Below are 27,596 nucleotides of genomic sequence, written 5' to 3'. Positions count from 1 at the left end.
AGCACCTGATTCTTTGGTGTAGAATTGAAAGCACATTTTTCAAACACACGCAGGTCCAGAAAATGCCGCGACTCATATCCTTTCCTCTACGCAGAAGCTGACATCCAGGTTTCATCTATACTGATAAATATAGGTTTGACCATGGGCACTAAGAAATTTTAAGTTATTGAATTTTTAATATCATGGTGTTTGCATAGGTTTACTACGGGAACTGAATTAGTACCGCGAGTCCTTGAATGCTCGACTAACCTTGACATTAAATACAAGATGAAAATCGCATCCGAAAGGTGCTAGAAGCTGTATCCTGTTTTAAAACAGAAGGATGCACTAACATGTAAACACGAATTGAAGTGCTAATGTGCGTAATGTGGCGAGATCTCTGGGTATAAAACTTGCATAACACAGAGCATAAGAAACGGAACATGACAATTTCTCTCTGGGGTAATTACCTTGGAAACTTGAACTCATTTGAGCTGAATTCAAGGCCTCTCCCGGGAGTGGGGTAAGTGAATTTGTAAATCTCTGTTGCGAGTTGGAGAAAGTGTGAATTTTGTGGTAAATATGACTCATGATAATTGCTGTAGAGATTTCTAAAACAAGCCAGTCTACACGCGCTGCCGGAAAGTTCTGCATAACTATATAAAAAAGAGCAAGAATGCACTCAGTGCTGAAAAGTCCTGCATAATCCGGATCCTAGCCCTCCGCACAGTTCCACTGCAATGGATCCTGATGCACATAATCTTCTTTCGATTAAAATCATGATAATACGTTGACTTGTTAAAAGTGTCATTAAACTGGATAACTTTGTGCATGTTATTCGGATAGATCAATTCCTATAATGTTATTCGGAAAGATTAATTCCCATAATGTTATTCGGAAATATCAATTCCCATAATGTTATTCGGAAATATCAATTCCCATAATGTTATTCGGAAAGATCAATTCCCATAATGTTATTCGGAAAGATCAATTCGCATAGATTTTAGTATAGGATTAAATGATGTTTGTTGTATATTTGTCAAAGTGTAAATGCTATGTAATCATTTCGTTTTTATTGATTCAGGAGAATGTCCACTTTGAGAAATATTCAGACCTAATCTTACAATATTAATTATTCCAATTTTCATACTTTCTGTCTTAATAAGACAACAGCATATTCCTTGAACCAAACCTTTAATTTTAACTAGAATGTAGTTTTCCTTCATTACCCTCTACAACCATTTACGTGTAATGGAACGAAAGTAGTGAATAGGGATAGTATACGTACAATGGAAATTAGCATTACAGACCCCCTTGGGAACATATACGTACAATGGAAATTTAACATGGCGAAAAATCGTGGGAACATATACGTACAAGGGAATTTAACATGGGAATAAATCGTGGGAACATATACGTACAAGGGGAATTTAACATGGGAATAAATCGTGGGAACATATACGTACAAGGGGAATTTAACATGGGATTTTTTTTTAAATTTTTAAAAAAAAAACGGGTAGGCAATTGAAAGGCTATCTCTTTTCGAGAAATATGGCTGGCCCTGAAAAGGGCCTTTGGGTTTTTTCTTCTTCTTCTTTTAACTTCTTAACTTCTTCCACCATCCTCTTATTTTGTCCATCATTCCTTTCTTCTTTTTCTTTTCTGTTTCCGGCAGCCAGTCCGGGTGGCCCATGGCCCGGAACTTCTCTTGGATTTTCATCCAGTTTGTGTTCAGTTTTTCAAATTCATCCCTTTTTTTTTCTATTTTCTTCTTCTTTTCTTTCTTTATACCATCTCTCTTTAATCTTCTTGACTTCTACCTCCATCACTTTTCTCATCAACTCCTCTCCTTTCCTCAGTCTTTCCTGGCCTCTCTCCACATAAGAGCACTCTGTCCCATGTGACATTTTTTCAAGAAAGCACCTGACTTTGCTTGCATTATCAAGTGCTTCCTTTAGGCTTCCCACTCTGACATAGGTGGGATTTATCATACCTCTCAATCTTTTTTCCTCCTCTTCAATCATTCCTGCTATCAGTTCTTTGGCTATGTTTAGACATTTAGCGTAGTCCAGGTACTCTACTATCTTCCATTCTTTTTCCAGTCTCTCCACTACATAGATACCATCTATTATCCAGTTGTATATATGTACCAAATTGTTGAACAAGTCACTTGCAACCACCATCTTCGTTTTTATTATTCCGTAGAATGGTTCGAACCACGAACGTGGTGGCTTATTATACTGAAAGCGCGGACGTGATGGAAAACATCCCCCTAAAAAACATAAAATGGATCTTACCTAGATGATGACCCAACATCGCGCGTACGTGAAGGAAAACATCCCCTACTTTCTCATTTCATATAATCAAACCCAAACTATACTCTCCACATACGCTAAGAAACAATAAAGAAACCCATAATCTACTATTCACACAAACTTACGTTATCACTTACAAACACAAACACAAACACACAAACACACAAACACATACCCTCACACTATCTTAATAAAGATTTAGTGTTTATTTTCACACTACTCTACCTACACACATTGGCAAAATTGATCGTTATTTCTTTTCTAGAGTATTGGGTAGCCCTGAAAAGGGCTGTTTTGTTTGGAACTTCATGGACACCTGGTTAATGGTGGCACCTTCCAGGCCTGGCGCCACATACACATCTTATCCCCCAGTTACTTTTTACCTTTTGGGGGGAGAGAGCAGAGGCAGGATATGTCGCTTCAGAATCCCAATTTTCGCTCTCTGGGATTTTGAAATTTCTTCTCTCCTTTTCCTCCTCTTCTTTGTTTCTTCTTTCCTCTTTATATCTTCTTTCTTCTTCTTCTTCTTTATATCTTCTCTCCTCCTCTTCTTTGTTTCTTCTTTCCTCCTCTCTTATTCTTCCCTCCTCGACAATGGCTTCCGCGGCCAGTTCATTTAATATGCGCCTGGCATATTCCAGATGCACATGAAGCTCCAACAGTTTCTCCAGTCTCGTGTTCATTTTTGGTGTTGATCAATCAACAAGGGTAGCTGGACTGCCGAACGAGTTTCAATTTATAGTGAAAGCGCGGACGTGAAGGAAAACATCCCCTAATAACATAAAATTGATCTTACCTAAATCGTGACCAAAATCAACAACGCGCGGACCTAAAAGAAACACTCACTCACTTTTTTATGCTACCCATCACTATTTTAAAATTTTTTTATAAATCACTTCCATTGACTATCCACATACGCAAAGCAATCCAATCTAACTCCAAATATACACCTCAAAAACCCAAAAAACATGATTTTAATCTACTATCCACACCAACTTACTTTAGCACTTACTAACACACCAGCACATACACTCTTACTATCAATAAAGAGTTAGTGTTTATATTCACACTACTCTACCTACACACATTGGCAAATCGATCGTTATTTCTTTTCTAGAGTATTGGATAGCCCTGAAAAGGGCTGTTTTTTTGTTTGCTATGGCATTCCTTTTTTAGTTTCTAAGAATGCGATGTCCTCTGAGGATAGACTTTCTGGCAATAGGTCTGCTTCTTCGGAAAGAGAAGAAGAACTCTTTGGTGTCGATACGACAATCGACAAAGCCTCTGTCAGGTTCAGGTTGCTGCTGCTGCTGTTGTTGTTGTTGCTGTTGCTGCTGTCTCTGAAGTTTGTACTTCTCTGTCCATTCTTCTTTTTCCCTGTTCATTTCTTCTCTGAAGAGCTCTTCTATCAGGTCTTCAGTGATTTTTAACATTCTCACATTCTCTATTTCTTCTGGCTTCGGTATCAGACTGTGTCTGACCCTATGCAAATTCACGTAGGCTTCGTTGAGCTTAGCTAGTTTGGAGCACATCTTCGTAGGAGGATGAGTCGACAATGGATGGTTAGACTGGAAACAACCCCGGTTCTTAAAATCAAAGCGCGGACGTGAAGGAAAACATCCCCCACACGGTTTTCGAGTCGCAACGTTCAGTGAGTGTCATGAGAGGGATAGTAAGAAATGACAGTGCATCAATCCAACATTCTTATAGCTAAACAAACCACAAAGGCATTTTTTTTTCAAAACACAACATTTTTTATTCAAAAATCACTTAACACTTAACAACAACAACTCTAACATTTTTAACAATAATCCATCACTATAACATCAAGCAATTTTTTTTCAAATCACAAACATTTTTTCTCAATTGTCAATCTATTTTAAACAGGGCTGACAACGTTGTGAATGAAATTGTGATTTCCACTGTTGGAAATCATTAGGCCATTGATGGACACTACGTTTTCTAGCTTGAGACAAAAGATAAGCATAATGGTCACAAAATGATCGATCTACTTTCACATCGTTTCTAGCAGAAGAACGAGGATCGAAATGAGTCACTAAATGTTCTAAGGAATAGCCCAGGCTGCGATGATGCAGAAAATACACACAGTACTGTCCACACACCAAGGAATCTGTGCCTTGTCATTTCACGTTATTGAATCGGGTGGTTTGAGCATTTCTTCTCATAAAGTCGATGATATCGTCTTCCAAAGGGGGCAATCCGTACGAATCGAAATATTCCACACATCCTTCTTGAGGAAAGTAGACGGCTACCCAGTGGGTTCCTGGGAGATGACTTTCGTCCGTGTTGATCACGTAAGCTTGATGGTCTTTAGGTTTGCGATGAGGGAGTTCATCTTTAGCACAGACGACGGGATTCCAAGAAGCCGTATACGAACTGTGGTTCAAAAGGTAATAAAGTTCCCAGGTATCCATTGATTTGTGTGTTTTTTCTTCACAGGTAATAATAAGTCGTCAATTCGATCCTGACTTTTTGCTTGAAAATGTCTGACGAATAAACGGTTATTCGTTCTGTTTCCTCACTCTGATTCAGGAGAGCTTCGATACGATGGATCTCTTGAGTGGTTAATGGTGGACAAGAATGTTCACGCAAGTCTTTATACCACTGGTGCAACACGTCTTTGTTCGAGATGAGACTCCAAGCTTCGTCCAGATATTCGTCCAATTTTTCTTCTTGACTCAACATCAGGCATTTATCGTGTTGAATTTGACTGGGATGATCGTTTTGACATCCATAACAATTTTTCTTGATCAATTCCGTCATTTTGTCGACCAAGTGTTTGGCAAAACAGCAGACTAAATGGGCTTCTTGTTCTGGCCATCTCGACTTCATCATGACAACTTCTTCGTCTTTGTCTTGAGATTCTTCTCCTTCCACGGTCTCCTTACATTCCATCTCCAAAGTTTCTCCACTAGGTAAAGAGGGATAACAGTCTTCCATGGCTTTCTAATAATCTAGAATGACTTCTCTCAAACTGTTGATTTCTATGGTATTATCGAATTCTGCATACAGGATGATGTTCACTGTCTGTTTCAGTTCTGCTGCAAACTGAAGTTCCACACGAATCTGGCCAGATTTTATAGGGTGGAAATGTCCCTCGTCGCTGCCTTGGTCTGGAGTGAAATCGAAAGCCCACAAAGTATAGCCTCCGTCATATTCTTCGTAATCAATACCGTGACTGGTGTTGGTTCCTAACTGTCCCGTGGCTTCGTACAGGGACAAGTACGATCTCAAGTAATTTTTGTTGGCAAAGTCAGGTTCAAAAGGTCGGGTACACAAGGTCTTGCCATCGCGACTGACTTCGATTTTCTTCACGTTGAAGTGTTGAAAGTTGAAAGGATTTTTAGCGATAGCTCCGTTGAAGGCTTCATTCTCGACCATACCAAGGATTAAACGCTTGGGTAACTGTCCTTGGAACAGATGATCTTCGGTTATGGAATGCAGTCCCTTGGGAATGGTGAACGTTTTCACTTCCACGCGTCGTATGGGATACTTGGCGGTTGTTCTGCTCAACGTTTGACTGATGTCGTTACCCACTTTGGGTAACACTTCCACGCGTCGTACGTAGAGTTTGGCCTCTAAAATTGTGCTTTTAGGAGCCTTAGTAAGATCAGCAGCCTGCAAATGGAAAGTGGTACTGCTGCGATTCAGTCTCAAGCGGACATTCACTCCGTTCAGCAAATATTTCTCTTGCAACCACATGTCCAAATGCAAACGATCCATCAGTTCTAAACTTTTCTTGTTTAAGATTTTCTCTTCTCTTGCCTCAAAGCCGGAATTGCTTGGATCTATTGCGTCGAACTTGTCCGGTGTGTCATCTACCCACAGCACACAGGCACTGAGATGAGTTGTCTTGGCATCTGTTCCGTACGTCAAGAGATTTTCCAGGTAGGCACGGTAAGGGTAAGTATCCATGCTGCTGCTGACCAGTTTGTTATTCAAGTACAAATCCACTGAGCTGAACAAGGAATGCATGAAATTGTTGACGGGAGCTATATTATCATCGTCTTCTACTCCTTTATCATCCTTTTTTGCAACTTGGACTTTCAAGTACAAGTAACTGCTATTCAGATCGATGTAATCTTCGCGCTGTCCTTTGATTTCGAACTCGATGGGAGCGGAATCGGTCAGTGAGGAGACGGGATTAAATTCCACCCATTGGGATTCTTGCATGGTCATCATGGTGGGGGGCATGGCAAACAGATCCAGTTCCGTCTTGGAACAAGCACAAGACTCTCGGTGCATCATTTTTTCTGTGTTTCAATAATCGAAAACGTCTAAGTCTCGAACGGTTCTTCTTTTCTTGGCCTTTCTCGCTTGAAGTCTGGTGAAAGGGTGTTTTCTTCTTCGTCGTCTCTTTCTGCCTTGTCCTTGCTGAATGCTTGACTCGGTAGCGTGCAGGGCATTTATAGGTGTGTCTCGTCGGCCCAAAATGTCTTTACCCGTTTGCAGCAAGACATTTTTGCCTGCCCTCATGAAGGCTTCTTTAGGGTTTTGTTTGTCGATGATGACATTTTGGAGAAATTCTTTGCCTTGCGTCAGTGCCGCATCTTTCAAGGCGTGCAATCCGCGTGTCACCATCGGTTTCAACACCGGGGCCACCGAACGAAAGGCCGATTTTAACGTCTCCTAAACCGTGTCCTCGCTGTCGAGCAACCCCTCGGTACACTGGATACATGACTTACTTACTTACGAGTCGTGAGAGAACCGTTTTCGAAAATGGAGTTTCACCGTGACTTTTCCTTTGGTGAATGGAATATTTTGTCCCAAATCTCCTTTTATAGTAATGTTGACCGTGTCCAAATACGACTTGCTGACAGGTAAATAGTGAGGATGGATAAATTCGCGGTGGACGTGATAAGTGTTTCCACCTTCCTCGTCAGCGTTTGTGGCAGAATCCACTTTGAAAGGAATGACACGCAGTAACGGCACGGAGGTGTGTCCCACCACGTTGTATTCCACCACATCGGAATACACAAAGATCAAATTCAGTCCCTGGTTCAGTTCTACCGGGAAACGAAAATACCTCGCAAAAGAGTCGTTGTCATGAATGACTGGTAATTCGGGGCTTTTTTTTTGTTCTCCTATCTTCCTCAGCTCCGTGTCACCGCCCAATATGTCAAACAATTCAGGACAAAATAAGAAAGACATGAATTTTTTGGACCCCTCAGAAAATTTCATCAGAAAGCGACGAGCTATTTTGTGGTATTCCAGGGTGACACTTTTTTGGACATTCCCCAAAGCTTTATGGAACACGCCATTAAACTTGGAGGCTATGGCGCTGACCAAATGATGACCACTGAAATAATAGCCTGGGAGAATGGACAAGTTGTAGGTCCATGTTTTAGTTTTGTCATCATAGGTTCTATTGGTATATGTGCCAATCTTATCCAACTCATCTTGCAATTGTTTGTCATGAACTTCCACCTTAAAATAATTTTGATTGGGAATGACATTGTGGACTTGGGTTGGGTGAATCATTTCCACTAAAGCCACTTCCCAATGGGCTTCGTGATCTAAGGGGATGGCTTGAGGTAATTTGGCCGTGTAACAGCACAACGTGTTGTTGGGAAACACCTCCATGGAACTGTCACTGGGTAAGGTTAAGTAAAATTGGTTTTGGTGACTCATAATTCTAGAGTTCTGTGGCTGTCCGAGGGGTTAGTGGACGTCAGAGGCGTGTCTCCGCCCAAAATGGGGTTCTGATTGTGGTTGGACTGGTGACTGGCACTGACACTGGCACTGGACACAATGTTCCCGTTCGAGGAGAATTTCAGGGAGGGATTGGGAAGCAGGTAACCGATGCAACTGCTCAATAAAATGGTCCACAATTGTTTGTCTCCTTGTTGCAAACTCAAATTGGCGATGGCTGCCCCGATGACACAATACACCACGAAGATTTGGCAGAAAAAGACGATTTGCGTTTTAGGCACACGCTCTCCACACCACACCCACAAGGGTTGTTTTTGTAAATCTTGCACAGAAGAACTAGGTGAAGAAGGAGTGGTCGACGTAGCTGCGTCTGCTGTGTGAAAGGGCATGATGGTCACTTCTTCTTTTTATAGTCGATGACTTGCGAAGCGTCGATCCAAGAATCGAAACTGGGTGGATATCCTTTCCAACGTCCTTTGACTTCTTTGACACGTCGTTTGCCCACTTTACGGGTTCTGCGTTCGAGAATGCTTTCGATGTCGTACACGTCGTCTTCTTTTTTGGTGACACGTTGTAACTCGGGCAAATAAAACGTTCCTTTGAGTACTTCTCCGTTCATGTCTTCCAATTTATAGACGGCAGGATGACGGCCATGCACTCGTCCAGTGACGCGAAACAATTCGGTCGTCCAGTTAGGTAAGTAACCTTTGTCGAAAGTGCGTTTGGTTTTGCCAATGCGCACCCAATCTCCTACGGCCAACTCTCCACTTTTCTTGGGGACAGCCCTCGTCGGGGACGTACCAAACAGACGCTCAAACACCAGCACTTCGTTGTCGGGAGTCACGTCTTGCGGGGCACGTCCGATGCTTCGATGGTAAGATTGGTTGTACGCTTGCACCAGGTGCGGTAAGATGTCGATGTACTTCAGAGTGTGGTGATGCGTAAAATATTTCCACATGCGTTCTTTCAAAGTGCGTTGAAAACGTTCCACGATGCTGGCTTTGGTTTCGGGATTCTCGGTGGTAAAAAAATGAATGTCACGTTTCTTTAATTCTTTTTGGAAAGCTTGGTTCAGAAATTCGGTGCCTTTGTCCGTTTGCCATCGAAGAGGGTGACGACCGCTTTGTTTCAACACTCGTTGCAGGGCTCGCACTAACTCGCTGCTGGATTTGGAAATCAAGGGTACGACCCAGGCAAATTTGGAAAAGACGTCGATGACACAAAACAAATATTTGTAACCACGATTGTAGCTGGCCAAATGAGAGACATCGGCTAAATCGGCTTGCCATTGATGATCGATGCCTTCCACTCGGGTGCGACTTCTGGCAAACTTACGTCGAATGGGTTTGTGTAAAGTGTAGGTAGCTTGTTCTTGTAACCATCGTTGCACTTGAGGTAAACGGAGACTTTTCAGTCGCGTTTTGGCAGCACGATACAATTTTTGAACTCCTGCGTAACCTGCAGGATGGGAGGGATCGTAGTAAATGCTGGCTAAGACTTTTTCCATTTTTTGTGTTGATTGGTGTGTTAATAAGGCACCCACTCTTGGAAGAGGCTACTCTTTTTCTCTTGGGGTATTTTCTTGGATTGCAAGGCTTTGCGTGTGCGACCGGCAATAGGTGTCGAAGAGGAGGAGGATGTCTGAGCGGGGGATATCGGTTCTTGTTTCACTTCTGTCTTCACTTCTGTCTTCACTTTCTTTTTCTCTTGTGAGGAAGAAGGGGTGGCCATCATCTTTTTAATCCATCCAATTCTGGAGGTAGGTGGTGTTGTTAACTTGCGTACTTTTTCTGGTGGAGTTTGAAACCCTTCCTCTTCTTCTCCTTTTTCTGTCTTGGTCACGGGTACTGGTGGTACTGGTACTGGTACTGGTGATGGTGCTGGACTTTTCATCAAGGTCTTAAAATCTTTCAAAGTGGGTAGAGCTGTTTCGTCTAAAGCTTTCTGGTGAAAGAGTTGCAGTCGTTGCAAGAGTTGACCGTACTTTTGCGATTTTTCTCTTTCGGACAAATCTTGGCGATCCATCAAGGATTGCAATTCGTGTTGTAACTGGGACATCTCGCTCAAATTGGGATTGGGAGGTAAATGCGGGGTGCGTTGTTCTTGCCAACGATGGTATTCCATCCATCGTTTTTAAGGCACTAAAGCTAGTTTTCGTCCTTCCATGGGGTTGTCAGGGGTCGATTCTGAGATTTTGGGACTTCCGAGGGCCTTTTTATCTTGCTCCCATCAGTCCTCCCAACATGGTTCCCAAGACTCCTTTCAGTATGGGGCCTAACAAGAGGGGCAAAATGCCTCCACGTTGCACTAACATCTTCTTTTTTTGACGAATGGGAATTTTCTTTCGAACCATTTGGCGAAGAACGTGACGATGTTTGCTTAAGCATTGTTTCTGGTGTTTGGACAAAGGGATCGTGCCTTTCAAAACGTTCAAACAACATTCGTACACGGTATCGATGACCTCTTTGGAGGCTGTTTGAATGAGTTTTTTTCGTAGGGGTGGAGAAGCTTTGAACAGGACAGATAACATGTCCCCATGTTTGGCTAAACGTGGTGGCAGTCCTTTCCTTTTCTTTCCTTGGGGTTTTCTGGAGGGTGACATCTTTGAGTCTTCAGGAGCACCAAAAAAAACACTGATACCCTACTTGGTCACAGGCCTTTTTTATACTGGAACGCGTCGCCACTGATTGTCTTTACGTCGTATCAATTTGAGGACAGGCATGACACGTCGTGCAGGGGTACGCAACGGACTAAATCGAGCCAGTTCTTGCTTGGACAAATCCAGTAAACTTTGTAACATGCCCGATCTTTCATGGACTTTGATTTTGGGAGAAGGTACTTTGTGAGCAGCAGCCACTGCCGCTAAATTGGAAGGTCCTGCCACTGGGGAAGTTCTTTTGGGGGTCATCAACGGAGAAGTTCTTGGTGTGATCAACGTCTCCAAGTACTCTTCAGTTCCTGGTGACATCAACGGAGAAGTGGATAAACGTGAGGCTGCCGGGGACGCAGTCACCGCTGTGGCAGGCCGTGGTTTGCGAGTGTAAGGTTGCGTCCTGGCCGAAGTGCCTCTCTTGCGACTAGTTTTCTTCTGTGGACTTTTCTTTTTCTGGGGACTTTTTCTCTGTTTCTTTTTCTGGGGGCTTCTTCTCTTTTTCCGGGGTGGTGTCTGGTAAGAGGAGGGTCCTGCCACTGGAGAAGTTATTCTTCTTGGGGACTTGGTCTTTTTCTTTTTCTTCTTGGGGCTTCGTTGGACTTTTGTCTTGGGGATAACTTTGGGGGCATTAGGATCCCATCTTAAGAGAGAGCGAATGATGACCCCTCCTAAAGTACCGCTCCCTCCAGGTTTCAAAATGATTTGTTTTTTGGTTTGAGTGTCGATGCGGGGATCGGCCAGTTGGACCAAAGCGACTTTGTTTCGATCGAAAAAGCGTTTGGTTTGATGATGAATCTGAATGATTCCTTGGAGTAATTGACGTGCTGTCACCGTGAACCATCGTAAGACTTCTTTGAGACTAGCTTCTAAGACACGAGCTCGTGTTTGTGGATCTTTTTCTCGACTGATGCCATACAAGGCACGAATCAATTTGACGGGAAGATGCGACTGAAGGGACGTCATGTTCGCACTGTGAGTGAGACAGACGAAAAAGGGTCTGAGGTTTTTATAGATTTTTTTATGGGGAGTGAAATGAAGTCGAGGACGGAGACGTGTACAGGACAGGCCCTCCGTCTTGGCACCAGTGGTGAAACAAGTGGGTACGAAATCGCAAATCCTCGGGGGTGGTAGGTTTCAAATCGACGAGTAAATAGGCGTGTGGCGTTTGAGTGGCATCGTCGTACGCCTGAGTCAGCCAAGGCGTTCCTAACTGTTTGGCTAAGACTTGCACTTGCGATTTATCTCGAGGGCTTTTAAACAAGACCACGTAATGCGCATTGAGACTGATGGTGCAATGAGCATGTTAAAGGGATGGCGAAGATACAAAGCCTCCCAACTGGCACGATCTAAGTGTTCGTCGATGACTTTGACAGTAGAGGAAGAGGGAGCAGAGACAGCAGAGGTAGCCATGGTGTGAGAAATGTCACTTGTGACACGAAAACAAACAAGACAAGAGTTTATATACTTTTTCAGAACACGTTTATTGAATGTTTTTTTTCAAACATGAATACGAAAGACAAAAATACATAAAAGCCAAAGGCTTAAGTACAAGGATAAAAAGCACATGATAACTATGAACGTGGAATAAACACAAGTGTCTGTACAACATGTTTTGGGTAATGTTCTAACCAGTTCTATAGTAGGGGGTAAGGTCACACAAGTGTCCTCCCGAAAGGGTCTTTCAGGTCTGTCCACGACAGTCCTGTCCTGAGTGACGGGTTCTTCTGGCACCGTCACTAACACGGGTTGAAAAGTAACTTTTTTCCTTGAACAACTCTCGTGCATACTGGGCCACTTCTTGGGTCCAAGCCTCAAAACCCCATTCTTTCCAGGCACGGACATCTGTCCAATGGGGATGTAAGTCACAAGCTACACACACATCGTCATACACGTCTTGGGTAGCTAAAAGTTGACGAATCTTTTTTTCCTGTTGAGGTTGAGAAGTATCCAGATGAAAACGCAAGGCTTTGAGCAAAAGGAGTTTTTCGTGACCATTTAAGGCCATGGAGGTGGTAAGTACTGATCGTAAAGAGTCCACAAAGAATCGGCTGGTAAACGAAATCCCAGAAAACAAGTCACTAAGACACACACCACTTGTCGTCCCAAATTGAATGGATACAGTTCTTGTAATAATTGATGGTAATGATCCACGGTTTGAATATGGTCATTGAGTTCCTTCCACGGAATCTGTTGGATGACATGTGACATAAACCGTGGCATGGCAGCCTGTTTTTATATTCTCTTTTTTTTGGATGCAATACACGTACTTTCTAGCCAGAGATCTTCGTTCTCCAGTAGGGAATCTAAATCTTGCATACTGTAACCGAAACGTCAGAGTTCGTTTCGGTGTTTCCTCTTCCGCTAAGCAGATTCCACGTAAAATATGTTTGTAATCCTTTAACTTGTCTTCCTCAATGCGTTGCACTAGGTGAATCTCGAAGTAACCATAATCATGAACATGTCGATCATTAGCGACCTCAAAGTTTTGAACAATGTCTGACCATTGAAAGAATTTCTGACGAATCAGTTCTCTTATACCATTCAGGTACCAGTGGTTAAAGATCTGGTGACGTATCGGATGCAATTGTTCTTTACGTTTGACTTGTATTTTGACCAGCTCTCGGTAAATGCATTCTCTCAATTCCACAGGCAAGGCACGAATGTTCTCTAGCAAAGTATCCATGAATAGGTCATACTAAATCCTCCTTGGTCTGACACAAGAAATGTACTGTTTGCACAAACATGGTTTTACTTCAGTGTCGAATTTAAATCGTTGAGTCACTAATTTGCACATTACAATTCGTTCAGAAGTTTCCTCTTTCACCAAGTTGACATTGTGTTCAAGATGTTGGTAATTCGTTAACTCTTCCTCTGGAATTCGATGCAGTACGTTTACAATGATGTAGGTAGAATCGTCCATACCAAACCAATCCTTTTTAAAACTAGAGGATCGTTGATCAATGTCTGTCCGATGGAACACTTTCAATTGAATCAATCCTTGTATAGCTTTCAGGTACCAGTGGTTCAAACACCGGTGACGTAACGGATGCAATTGTTCTTTACGTTTCACTTGTATTTTGACCAGTTCTCGATAAATGCGTTCTCTCAACTCCACAGGCAAAGCACGAATGTTCTCGTGTAAAGTATTCATGAACAGATTATTATGGTAAGAAGTTACTTCAATGTCTCGGTCCCACTAAGGGTAAGTAATGACAATTCGGTGACCATCGAGCATGTTCAACGTAGGCCGAATCTTGCGGTTCCCAGTGGTGAAGTGACACACCGCAACTGAAGCACTTGACTTTATCTCCTTCGCCCAAGTAGAAAAATCCGGCTCTGGCTAATTCTTCGGGGGTCGGTCCTCCCAGATATTTAGGCCATTTTCCTTTGAACGATTGAAGACGATTTTCAAAGTCGCAGTATTCCGACAAACGCACAGGAAACGAATATTCGTTTTTCACAGGTTCGTTTCGATGAGGGTTGGGTGACAGGAACAGGAGTTTGCTCAGGGCTGGATGACATCCGTAGGGGGGTAGACGTGAAGGTGAACATTCCCCTTTAAAACGAAACCCAGTAAAATGTCCAAGAGGACGAGCGGCATCGCTTTCGCATCCCTCAGGTTTGACACGCACAGCATCACTTTCCATGATAGGGGTTGGGACACTAAAGTTCCCATGATGCTTTACGGCATCGCTCAGGTCACAACGTACAGCATCGGTCCCATCGCAAGGCTCACAATCGCACTCGTCTGCAAACTCCGTTACGCAATTACAATGGTAACCACATGGACAATCGCAGTTTCCTTCCGGACATTTTCCGTCGCAATGCCTGGGTCTTATCCATCCAATATTAGTCACGCTAGAGGAAGATACAACTTTTTTACAATCCCCAAACTGGAACGATGTCTCTTTCAAAGTATTCATCTTGTTTGCTCGGTCTTGGTAGTCACGATGAACTATCGATCTTGTCTAGGGTTCCTTTTTATATACAGACCAATACCGACGTGACCGTACGGTAACGTAAAGTGATTGGGAAGTCGCACTCGCTTCTGGTACACAATTTGATAGACTTTTTCCAAGGGTCGACTGACGATGTGGTGAGTGGGTAAACGTACAATCTTGTTCGGTTGATAGGTGGTCACTTTAAAGTTTCCATCCTCTTCCGATTGCAAGGCTTCTTTCAATACCCCAAAGTTGACCACTCGACTGGTACGATAATTCAGAGTCAGTCCTTTCACTTTGCACGTCGTGTGCACTTCTCATTGTGGGTCACGGTATTCGTAGCCGTAATTTTTGGGACCGCCACTGACGAAACTTAAAATCTTGTCGTCGGGATGCTCGTCTGTCCAGGCTCCTAAACGGTCTCCTTCGATGTTAGGGTGATGTTGAATCGGGTGATGGATGTAAATGCAACTGTCCGTGTCAAAGTACAGGACGCGTTCTTCTAACAGTTCTAAAGCTTCGTACAATTTTAAGCGGGCATGGGCTGTCACGTAAGCCGCAATGATGACATTTCCAAAGGGGTCGTCTTGTACAAAGTCCAGATCTTCTTCGTAATTGACCAAGATCAAATTCTCGCGAACGACGTCCACGTGTTTCATGTATTTGGTTTTGTCGTGAATCATCTGAAAGTAGCGGGAAGGTTCTGTCAAATATTCCGTCTTGGGTAAACACGGTCGTTGTGCCATTTTACCCCACAAGCAATTTAACATCACTTTGGCAAACGATCGCCTGCCTTCGTTTTTTTCGATGTGGTCTAAAGAGATGCCTTCTTGTTCGTAGTATTTCTCTTTGAATTGTATTTGGTCTTCGGGAGTGTGACACCAGGAAGGATAGCCGCTGGCTTCTTGCTTCAGTTTCAAAAAGGCATCCACGTAGTCTGCGAAAATGCCTTTCTGCGTGGGGTCGCCCTTGTGGTATTGTTGTGTCTTGGGAAAGTGGCAAATTTCGTACACTTCTAACAGTTGGTATCCCATGTCCAGAGCTTTGAACAATTCCACGCTGACCCAGGTTCCCGTCAAGGCCCGTTCTTCCTGGCTGTGATGGCAAGGTTGGTCTTGGTTGCACGTTTCGGCACAAGTACGGCACAAGGGAAACATCAGTTTGCCTTGACAATGGTGAGGTAAGACGGGATGGTATAGGTTCGTGGGAGGTAAAACTTTACACTTGATCAAGCCTTCGTATTGTCGAATGTTTTTCAGGTCGATGTGTTCCGTGAACAATTGCGGGTGCCCTACAGGAAAGCGACAATATTTGCACACGTAGGGATACAGCGAACACACGTCCAAGTATTTGATTTCTTCTCCTTTCTCTTCGTCGACTTGGTACAGCAAACAGGTGGCATTGGTCCTTCCTCCGTACAAACTATCCCTCGGGTTCAGCGGGTCCACGAACTGGTAACTTTCCACGAGGCGTTTAAACTCGGGATCGGTTTTCAAACGGTGATCGTACTCGTGTTCCCACATTTCCACCACTTGGTATCCTTGCTGTTCTAACTTTAGGCGTCGCTGACAAGTGTCCTGGTACAAGTCTTCCATGGTTCGTTGCAAAAACTGATTTTTAGTGCCACGGTCAGGGTAACAGACGGGACATCCGTGAAATAAGCAACCGTTAAACTCGTACACGATCTTGGGGTTTTCTAAGTCCCAGCCATCGACCGAATACGTTCCGATGGTCTTTTCGCCCCCTCCGTTGCGGGCATGCTGAATCCACTTGTCTTCCTTATCGCACAAGTAATGTAACCAACGTAGGGCTTTGACCGAGTATTGACGCTTGACATAGTGGGTCGTTTGAGGACTGATGACAGCCACGGTGTTTTCAGGCATGAATCGTTGTCGATACACTAAGGAACACGCTTTGGCAATGGTGCAAGCTTCTTTCAAAGGATCGACCCCTCCGTGTTCCATGAACAGTTCTCGAAATTTTCCACAGCAACGTCGTAAAATGTCCACGTCGGAACGACAATACTTTAACATTTCTTCCTGAAAGTCGAAAGGGTCCGAAGCGTGAGCCTGGTACCAAGCGTAGAAAGCTTCTCGTTGTTCGGTACGCATGTTGTCGGGGTCGTAATAGTGAGCCTCAGGCAAATGGGGTAGAACGGCATGTTGATTGGCTTCCGTATTGAAAAAGTGTGGAAAGTACCCTTTAGCCATTTCTGTCATTCCAAACGTTTTAGGCATTCGACTCAAAGGCATGGCCAAATAGCTCATCGAATCTTTAAACTGTACTTGTCCCACTTGCATGAAAATGATTTTGGCTCCGTTCAAAGTCACTTTAGGACGTTCGGTGCCATGTTCCGTATAGTATCTGAGAAGAAACTGCCCATCGTATCCGGAGAAATTGTGAGCCATCACCGTGGCATGACGATGACAATCTCCGTAACGTTCGATGTCCTCTTGGCTCCACGTCTTGTCGATGGGGTCTAAGACCCATTGGGCAAAATCGTCTAGCGTCTTTGGTCCTCGAAAGATTTTTTCACGCCCTCCAGGAATCTTGCTGCAGTGAGGGCAATGACTGAAGATAGGTTCTTGAATGCACTTCTCGCACGCTCGATGAGCCACGCAGAAATTAGGAATGTGAATGCCGGTCTCTTGCATGCATTCGAAATCGAAAAAGATGAAATTGCCTTTCTTCTTGTGACCGTCCTCTTTCTCTGGTGGGGGTTGGTATTTTTGCACGTAACATTGGTGTTCCAAGTCCACAATGTGGTGACAAATGTGAGACTAACCAGATGGAACGTTTCGTCAGAGCTTTGCGAGGGGTCATTAGAAAATTCTCTTCAGACCAGCCTACGGACTACTCTCCTTCCTTTCGAGATAAAAGTCAAGATACTTGCTATATCTGTCAGAAGAAAGGGCATTGGTCTTCAGAGTGTCCAGACCGTCAAAAAAGAACAAAAACAGGGGCTAAAAAAGACAAAAGTCAAGATACCTGTTATTATTGTAAAGAAAAAGGACATTGGTCTCCAGATTGCCCAAAAAAGAAACAAGAGGAATCAGAAGAAAAGAGGGATTCTTCAGAAGAAGAGAGGGGTTCTTCAGAGGAAGAGAGGGATTCTTCAGAGGAAGAAAGCAGACAGGTGAAGAAAAAGAAACAGGAGAAGAAAAGAAGAAGGGAAGAAAGTGAGGAGGAAGAAGAGGAAAAGAGTGTGACAGTGAAGAAATTCAAAAAACAGAGAGACTAAACAAGGAGACAGAAGAAGTCAATGAACTTTTAATTAAAGTGTTGTGTTGAGAATTGTGAATTGGATTGTAACAATGGATAAAAGAATAAATGAATGATATAAGGTAAGTGTCTTTGAGTTTTGATTTTAAAATAAGAAGCTACACTCACGTACTCATACACAGACACGTACTATAGGGGTAAAATGGGTGGGGTTTTCTTGAGTTATTGGCAAATTGAAATTGTATTTCTTTTCGAGAAATGTGGGTGGCCCTGAAAAGGGCCTTTTTTATTTATGGTGTAGGGGTGAGTTTAAGCAATCAACTTTAACTGCCTTAAGCCTTTGCCACGGCCAAGGCCTACTTCTGGACTGCGTAACGTTGATGATGATGATGATTGGGTTGAAATCACTAAGGGTGGTACGGTAGGCTTAGTCACAGGATTGACGTGTTTAGCTCGGGAAGGTCGTATTCTCTTCGGTCGTAATAAAGAAGTCTGATACATTTGTTTCAAACTTCTTAACTCCGCTAAAATGTCCAACAGTACCGTGACCGTTTGATTTTCACCCTCCTGTTTCTTTGCTGCTACTTCTTCTTGCTGTTGTTGCTGTTGTTTTTTTCTTACCTCTTCTTCTTGCTGTTGCTGTAGGAGAAAAGCCTGTTCCGCTTCCTTTTGTCGTTGTATAAATTTCTCCAATTCTTCTTTCTGTCTCTGTCTAAAATTCTCCACTTGCGGTAATGAAGAAGGTAACGAAGGTTCCGGAACAAATTCTTGCGAGGAGAGAAAATACACAAAATCCCAATTCACCTCTTCTGAAAGTAAGTCCGGGTTCCCTTGGGCAGTCTCCCTAGTTGGTGCACCCCAATGGATCGTTTTCTGAGTTTCCGTCATGTTGAATCACTGTCGCATAGATTGACTGCACACAAGCGCTAACGAATCTATATAGACCAACTGACGTCACAGACTGCTGTCTTCGGATTGGATGCGGGGTAACTGAATTTTGTAACGCGTGTTCGGATTGGTGAATGAACTCAATCCGTTTCAATCCTACCTCTGCCTATAAATAAGCGCAGTTCAGTGCATTGATTCACCTGTTCTCGTCGCTTCAAGATGTGGACCACAGTTGAGTCATCCACCCTTGTGTCTTCCATGATGTTTCGGACAGACTTGCTCATGTATGTCCGATCCAAGTGGACCGTTGTCCACAGGACAAACACCAGCCTGTGGATACGTAGGATTTACGTGGAGAGGCAAGGATGCCTGAAAAGAGTGCTAATTTACGGGCCAACAGTGAGACGCAGCCTAAGGACAAGAAGAAGACCAATGCGGTGCCATTTATGTTAATGAATACATTAACATAAACCCAAAGGCCCTTTTCAGGGTCAGCCATATTTCTCGAAAAGAGATAGCCTTTCAATTGCCTACCCGTTTTTTTTTTTTTTAAAATTTAAAAAAAAATCCCATGTTAAATTCCCCTTGTACGTATATGTTCCCACGATTTATTCCCATGTTAAATTCCCCTTGTACGTATGTGTTCCCACGATTTATTCCCATGTTAAATTCCCTTGTACGTATATGTTCCCACGATTTTTCGCCATGTTAAATTTCCATTGTACGTATATGTTCCCAAGGGGGTCTGTAATGCTAATTTCCATTGTACGTATACTATCCCTATTCACTACTAACGAAGTCAATGTATAGTAAATGGAATTGTAATGTAAATATATGGATATGTAAATTATAAATGTAACTGATATCAAATGTGAAAGTAAACTTATGTGTTTAAAATTATTATTTGATCTTGTATTAAATTAATTTTAATTGAATAATGTTATTTTAATTATTTATTAATTTATGATAAGATTATGCACACATTATCTATTCTATTAGCTATTAACAAAAACTATTTTTCCATTTTGTGGGTCAATACTGACAGGCAATTAAAATCCTGTTTAAGAATGGAGCATCGGACTGTCCTCATGAAATTGCACGTTTGTGGCTGTCGTGTCTCTATTTACTATATATATATATATATATATATATATATATATATATATATATATATATATATATATATATATATATATATATATATATATATATATATATATATAAAATCCGTACCAACTCGATACTAAAATCCATGCCAACTCGATACTAAAATCCATACCAACTCGATACTAAAATCTGTTCCAACTCGATACTAAAATCCATACCAACTCGATACTAAAATCCATACCAACTCGACAACAAAATTTGAACTATTACATCGAGAGAGGTGCTAGTACGTCCTCCAAGATTCGTGAGCGACTTCCGCTGGGACAAACGACTCGCCAAACCCACGAAAAAACAAACAAATAATAGAGGTGCCTAGTTCTCGAGTCAGATGTAGATGGGTAGGTGGCTTTCGTAGCGACCAACGGTGCAGGGATTTGGGAGGGCGTTTTTGGAGCGCTCGTCTTTGGTAGAAACAAATAGAACCAGGATCCTCGCTTCGTAATGCCGGTTAGCCGTCTTTGTTAGGTTTTGGAAACCAGCACTTCCATCGGCCTGATCTCCGTCTGAAATAAGGGTAGATCAATGTTATATATGTATATATATATATATATATATATATATATATATATATATCACAGTTTGTCACTCCCTTATAGCAACAGGACCAGCACGCTATCTACGGAGCCACTGGTTCAGCGGTTTTTTTTACTACACGTGTGCCAAAAATATGTCATACTGAAATATAGGATTAATAAATTACATTTTCTAATTATTTTTTTACTTTGTTTGAAAAGTAAATAAAGTTCACCTAATATTGATTAACAGGCTATGAGCTGTATTCTTAAGGGGTTTTCGAAGTATGCTTTTCTGGTAATTTTGGGAGAGATAAGCCAATAGTTAGGTTGTGATTTCCACTCCAACCACTGAAATTTCTGTTGTTGTTTTGTTACACACACACACACACACACTATGAATAATATAAATATAGCAAAGAGACACTAATATCATTCTTTGTTTGGAAAAAAGGTAATACAGTTTTGCAGTTGCGTTCTTGGAATAAGGTCAATCTTCCTATCGATCTTTAAAAAGTCCTTTTATATACTGTTACATATATCTGATTTAATTCATATTTATTTTAATTTAATTGTTTGTTAGTTTTAATTTTTTTATTCTATTATATGCTATTATAATGTAAATTTATTCACTGGAGATGATATTTTTTTCAGAAAATCAGTTGACCTGAATCATTCTTTCATAAACACCAGGCGCTGATCTAAATCTTGACCGTGTTTCAGAATTTGTAGCAATCTTCGTAAACAAGTTCTATTGTATTTTAAAATAATTGGTTTTCGTCAGGGTCATTTTTGGTGTACGTGACATAAACACGATCACGTGACCCCCCTTTCGAATTCGCAATTGGTTTTTTTCAGTACTAGTTTTAATAGAGATGCGTAGAGAGAAAGTGAGAGAGATTTCTCAGTTTTGGGCTTTTTACACTGATGTCAAGTTATTTTGTTGTAGCCAGATTTTGAGTTATAATTTTCTTCAGATCCGTTGGATTTCAGAAGGATTAATTCTTTTTTCTCTGGAAAATATTTTGGGGGGTGCTCACACATAAATTTTGGAAAGACATTGCTTACAAATTTAATTTGGATTTCCAACACCGGAGTGCCATTAATTTTATTTCTACAAGGAACTGTAGATAAGCACAGTACGGACTAAAGCATACGTCATCGACATCTATCTTGGATTTTTCATCAGGATTCGAACTTGAAATTATTAGAACATTTATTACTAGGACTTTAGGAATTTAATTCGTGGATTATTCTTAGAATATTTTTGGATTTGATTCTTGAAACCGTTAGTTCTTCTCCTTTTTTCATGTTTACAGAAATTTTCCAGGAAAATAAATTATTTGTTAAATTTATAAAGGCTTGTTGTTTTCACTCTTTCTGTGTTACTGTTTATTCGAGCCTAAACACGTAACAATACCCAAAGTATAAACGCATACAGCAGAACTTCTACTGTTTTTCCTAGTTCTCCAAGTGTGTGTTAATCTGTAATCAGATGTTTTTGTCTGTCTCTCGATCATGATCCATTCACATAAAAGACCTTAAAGCCTTATAATGTTCCAATATTAGTTGCTTCCCATGGTTAAAATAAATAAATCTGATACTGGCACATACATAATGGTAAATTTTGATAGACAAGGCCACGGACAGAGATTTGTGGGCAATAGGAAAAATTTTCCAGTAGGACCCTATGAATTACGAAAGAAAAATCTTTGTGGTGGTGGCTCCCTGACCGTTGTGGGACCAAGGAATTTAGTCCTAGTTGTCCTACCTTGTTCTCGGCCCTGTGTATAAACCTCATATCGTCCTAAACGTAATCTTAAGTTTCCATACCTATCAAGAACATAAAAATACATACTCAGTTTCTAAAAACCATGTAATCTTTATTGACTTAGAACTAATGCATTTGCTGCCAGTAATTTGTAAAATAATCGGTGCGTGCTAATCCCATTGAAGGAAAACGTGACCTTTACTAAATACATCCACTAGAATAATATATAGACAGTTCTGTAAAGAATGCATGATTTCATGGTATATGCCCAACGGGTAAATTCTAGTGCAGAAATATGCTTGTAGGATTAGCCGTGGGGTAAACCTTTGAATGAAGCGACATCAATAATTACTATCTTTGTTTCTCTTTTTATTCACAGTCGAGTTAGGAATCCATGATTTCATATTGTACGTAGCAGGTGACTATTCTAGCGCAAAAGCACATATGTGCTGCCCGGGGTCTAGATTAAGATTAATGCTACAAGGTGAATGAGCTGTAGTGAATATTTCAATCCCTTCTTTTGCGTTTACTGAGATTTTCACTATGAATGATTTTGTGGGGAAAACAGTCCGTTCATCGTTCAATTTCATCTTTAGTAAAATAATAAAACGGACGCAATTGTCTTGGTACTCTAATGGATCAGCTTTACCATGCCAGTTTTGTTACCGATTTTGTTGTTGTTTTCATTATTATTTTCTGACGAGTTTTAAAATGTATACATGTTGGTGGTCATGATGTTTTATTTTCATAGCGGATAGCTGCAAAAGGCGAAAAGGTGTGTCTTCGTGCACGATCGTAATCAAAAATTGCTTACGGCTACTGAAAGAATATTGAATTAAAGAACTCACCATTTAATTTTCGGGGCAATGTGACCTTTCATTGTTAATTTTAATTGTCCTGTGCTCAAACACATTGCGAAAATTCTCATGCTAAGATTCGTTGATGAAAAGAACTTATTCTGTCCATCATGTTATTTGAATACCGTTTTTATCATCATCATCATCATCATCATCATTATTATTTTGCCGCAGGGCAGAAACAGTTTGATGTGACGCACGTATATACTCTCTTCTCTGGAAAGCGTATAATCTATATATCAATAAGTAACATACTTAAAGAAGTCTATTTCATAAAGATCCTGTCAAATAATTATCTGTCTTTCTAAATAAATAAACAAATAAATAAATACCTTTTATAATATCAAGTGACTTGGATGCTTGTTTGTTTGTTTCATTTCGAAAGTTTTTTTGGGCATACATATTAGTATACCAAGGTTATTATACCAAGAAGAGGAAATTGAAGTAGAAGGCTTTGCCCAGGGCCCACACGTATCCACATAACATATCTCCCAAACGATGTACTCATTGTCGAAGAGTTCTTGGTCGACATCTTGCATCGGTCATGTTCAATGGAGAATTATTTTCGAAAATGTAGTTTTACCATGTCTTGTTTCCTTTTGAGAATATAAAATTTGTCCAAGATCTCCTTTTACACTAATATTCACTATGTCAAGGTACTATTTACTGATAGGAATATACTGAGAATGCACAAATTCTAGGTGCTCGTGATACACGTTTTCTCCTTGTCAGTCCTGGCAGAATCCACTTTGAAGGGAATGACTCTTAGCAACGGAGAGGTCGCGTTTCCCACTACGTTTTAGTCTACGATATCACGATGGTTACACCAATCATGTCCGGTTTTTAATTTGATAATGTAGTAGCAAACAAACTGGGAGTAGAAAGGTGACAGCGTTTTTCTACTAGAAAAATCCAATTTGAGACAATATAGAGGTGGATGGTAATATATCAAAATACTTATGTATGTTTTCCCAAGTTCTTGTCAAATTGATCATTGAAAACAGTTGAAATCGTTTATGTATGTATGTATGTATGTATGTATGTATGTATGTATGTATGTATGTATGTATGTATTCTTTCGTTAACAGCTCGCGCTGGTTGTATTTTTCCGTAATAAACAGGGCAATTTTTGTCCAGGTTTTCTTGGTCTTGTTTGCTGAGGATTTATACGATGATAGTGGTTTGATCTAAGTCAGTGTTCAAAACTTGAGTGGGATGAATTATTTGTACCAAAGCCATTTCCTAGTAAGCTTTGTTGTCCAAATGTATGCACGGGTTTAAATATCCGTCAAATACATCCATGCAACTGTCGCTGTTTAATGTCAAATAAAATTGATTGTTCGTAGTTTGATGGTTCTTGTCTCCATGGAATCACTCGATCTCATAGGATATTGCACAGTTCTTTTGGGTGATTCTATGAGTCTCCTTATTTTTTGTTTATCTTAGGTTCTTTGAAGATATCATTAGCAACTTTAGATCATATAAAGTTTTACTTAAAGAATTCTTTTTGGACTGCTTAGTGATAATATCATCAATATCTGAATCTCCCACTGGCGTAATTCTTGAAATAAGATTTACCAGCGTTTTCTTTGTTTGCTTTCTGGATATCAACGTCTGCTGTTGTAGCTCTGCCTCAGGTGCGGTTAGAGGAACCATTCTGTGACTCAGATCTGCTCGAATCATTGCTTCTGGCTTTGTTGTCATTAAAACTTACTCTGATTTGCGTCTCTGTGACCGTAGCATTTTTGTTACTTATGTCCATTCTGGTACCTATTGGATATACAGCGTCCATTTAGTTACTACTACATAGTTGCAAAATAAAGTAATTATAGTGCGCGGGGAGATATAAATTCCCACTTTCGCAGCCTGTCAGTAATATGAATATTGTGGAAGAGTTTCGTATGTTTTTTTCGGGCCAATCCGAATCAAATAGAGTGATATGTTAACACGTTGTAATATCAAAAATATTAAACTTCACACATTGTATATAACATATTATGTATACAGTGTACAGGCTATGTGATATGAGGTATATGTGCTAGCACTCTTATCCTTGTGTGTGATAGTATATAAGTTTATTCGAGTGTATAGTGTGTGAGGTCTCCTCTCCCTTCTTTTATATTCTACTGTGATTAGTAAATGTGATTGTTGATTATTCAAATGGCGTCTTGCATTCAAAAGATGTAATGTTACTGATCAGTAGATGACTGTGGGTCAGTCAGTCAATGTAACGTTACATTTCATCCTGTCACTGTATATTTGTCAACATGGAGACGTACGCTTTATGGTCAGCGTCTTGGCAGTTTTAACATTACATGTTCGCTTGTCTCTCTGCCGAGGCTTATAAGAGAAAACAAACCCACATACATACAAATGTATATAGACAATGGATGGACAGACAAGCACGCAGGCAAGTAGAGGTAAGAGTAAATGAGAGAGAGAGAGAGAGAGAGAGATCATTTATAGGTGAGAAAATGCCATACACCCCCCCATATATATATATATATATATATATATATATATATATATATATATATATATATATATATATATATATATATATATAGTCAGATAGACTTCCTGGCAGGCAAAGGACTAACAAATAAATAAAACCATACACAAGCAGAAAGGGGTTCAAAGCAGAGAGAAAGAAAGAAAGAAAGAAAGGGAGAGAAAAAAGACAGACAGACAATAATTGCCACCGTTTAACTATATCCGCACATTGAAACTAAAGCGAACTTGTTTCCAAGTACAACTCCCAGTACTCCCTAACATGACTCAAATTTAAACTACCTATAAATATGCATTGGGACAATTTAATTTCCTTAATTTAATGGCAATTAGCACTTATGATATTTATACTGATGTCTTTAACGCTGCGATCAACGTCGGATAGTTATATATTTTTAAATGTTTAGCTGAAACGAATCCTATTTATTACTCGATGGAGTTGATAAAACCAATCATTTAATGCATCGCACTGAAATTTAAATATTCGTGAAAGAAATCTACCTGTTTGCCAGTTTTGAGGTATAATTGAATTAGAGCATAACAAATTTGTTTACGTAATGTTTCATCCCCTTCGCCGATATGTTAACGTTTGCTTTTGAACCATTCAAGGCTGATATATGAAACGCACAGAACGATTAACAAAGCTGATCTTATGTTACTTACATGTTTTTCTGTTTAAGATTTTTTTTTATCAATCTGGAATCATATATACCCAACAATTCTTCCCCTTCTCTATACATAATTTCAGTCTGATATGTGCTAGAAGTTATATCGATTATTAACATGAGGGTCAAGGTTATCATTCGCTTTTTCAGCTATATAAATGAACTGGGGTTGCAGTCCAATATATAACTTCTTTAGGATTATTTCAGAAAACGATGGATATATCGAGGTAGGTACATACCTAGGATATATCGTTTATACAGGAAGGCCCCCATTCACGCATGGCATACAATTTTACATGTAATTTCAGTTTAAGATTTTGCGCGTCACTGGGATTAGGACATGGCAAATTTCATCGCCAATGTCTCCATGTTAAGATAAAGTTTGATCAATCCGTTTAACTGTTTGTTTTGTTTACATTATTTCAGCCTGTTTGGAGTCAAAGCAAGAATACTAGAATATCTGATTTGGATGCTTCTTACAGTTTATTATGAGCCATGTGCATTTCAGTTAAGACCAAGCAGGGATTACTAGTGAACTAATCAATATTGTTGTACTATATGTCACGAAGCCGTCAAATTTCAAAAACGTGATCATATATTCGTACATAATACGCAATCATGTTCATTGCAAGGTTAATCCCTTTGGTTTCAACGGTTCTGCAGTTACTCGGTGGTTTGCCGAACTCGCGACCACAAGGGTGAAGGTTCACGCCGGGAGTAATCCGTATTGTATATGTATGCAAAGCTCTTTACTGTCAACGCCTTGGAGCAACATAACCATGTACACAATTTTCAATCAACCCTTTTCTTTTGCTGCCAATGTTCTTTTTCTTTTTATCACTTAAACTTTGAATGACTTAGACATTCTCCTTTTTGAACAAGACGCTTAGATTATTCATATTTTCTTTGTATAGCTTCTTCCCTGTGTTTATCTCACTTTATACTTACTACAATCTGGGTGCAGATATTAAGAACAAAATATGTCTAGGTGTCAAACTGTTTAACAGAAGGAAGCGAAACTAACAAGTTTAGTAAAATCTACATTTTATTTCTCGACAACAGAAACAGAAGGATTAAAAGACAATTACGATATTGTGAATTAAACCCCAAATAATCATAAATTTCGTATATGTTCAAAATTATACAATGTTCCGAATTAATTAAAATAGCCTTGAATATCCTGATGTGTCATTATCATGCAATTTAAATTGTCTTTTCAAATGACTTGTTGATCCAAAGTCAATGTGCATTTAGAAATTCTAATTAATGATTTACATAAAAAACACAACCAAAAAATCCGATACAAAATGCATTCCAAACACTAATCATAGGAACATGAATTAATTGTTCACCAAGTCCCGATATAAACACATCGCCACTTGACCTAGATATGAAACTTCTAAGGGAAAATTCCATTAAATTGAAAATAAATTTGTTTTTAG

General features: G+C 40.4%; 1 protein-coding gene across 6 annotated transcripts in view; it reads left to right on the top strand.

Moving 5' to 3' along the window:
* The first annotated feature begins 298 nt into the window (after positions 1–298).
* Positions 299–27,596, top strand: part of LOC149794985 (galactoside 2-alpha-L-fucosyltransferase SEC1-like) — a 108,635-nt gene continuing 81,337 nt past the window's right edge. Inside the window, exon 1 of one of the 6 annotated variants that reach the window (XR_016422230.1) lies at positions 299–502. The gene's annotated coding sequence lies outside the window, so the exon portion shown is untranslated. Of the gene's footprint in view, positions 503–25,576; positions 26,382–27,596 lie in introns of those variants that run through there. The other 5 variants (XR_016422225.1, XM_089964643.1, XR_016422231.1 and 2 more) reach the window with 5 other exon arrangements.

The sequence above is a fragment of the Sinohyriopsis cumingii genome, chromosome 7 (genome assembly GCF_028554795.1).
Source record: "Sinohyriopsis cumingii isolate HCF-2022 chromosome 7, ASM2855479v2, whole genome shotgun sequence".
Lineage (NCBI taxonomy): Eukaryota > Metazoa > Mollusca > Bivalvia > Unionida > Unionidae > Sinohyriopsis > Sinohyriopsis cumingii.
Note: the sequence above shows the minus strand (reverse complement) of the source record. Positions and strands in the feature narration are given on the sequence as shown.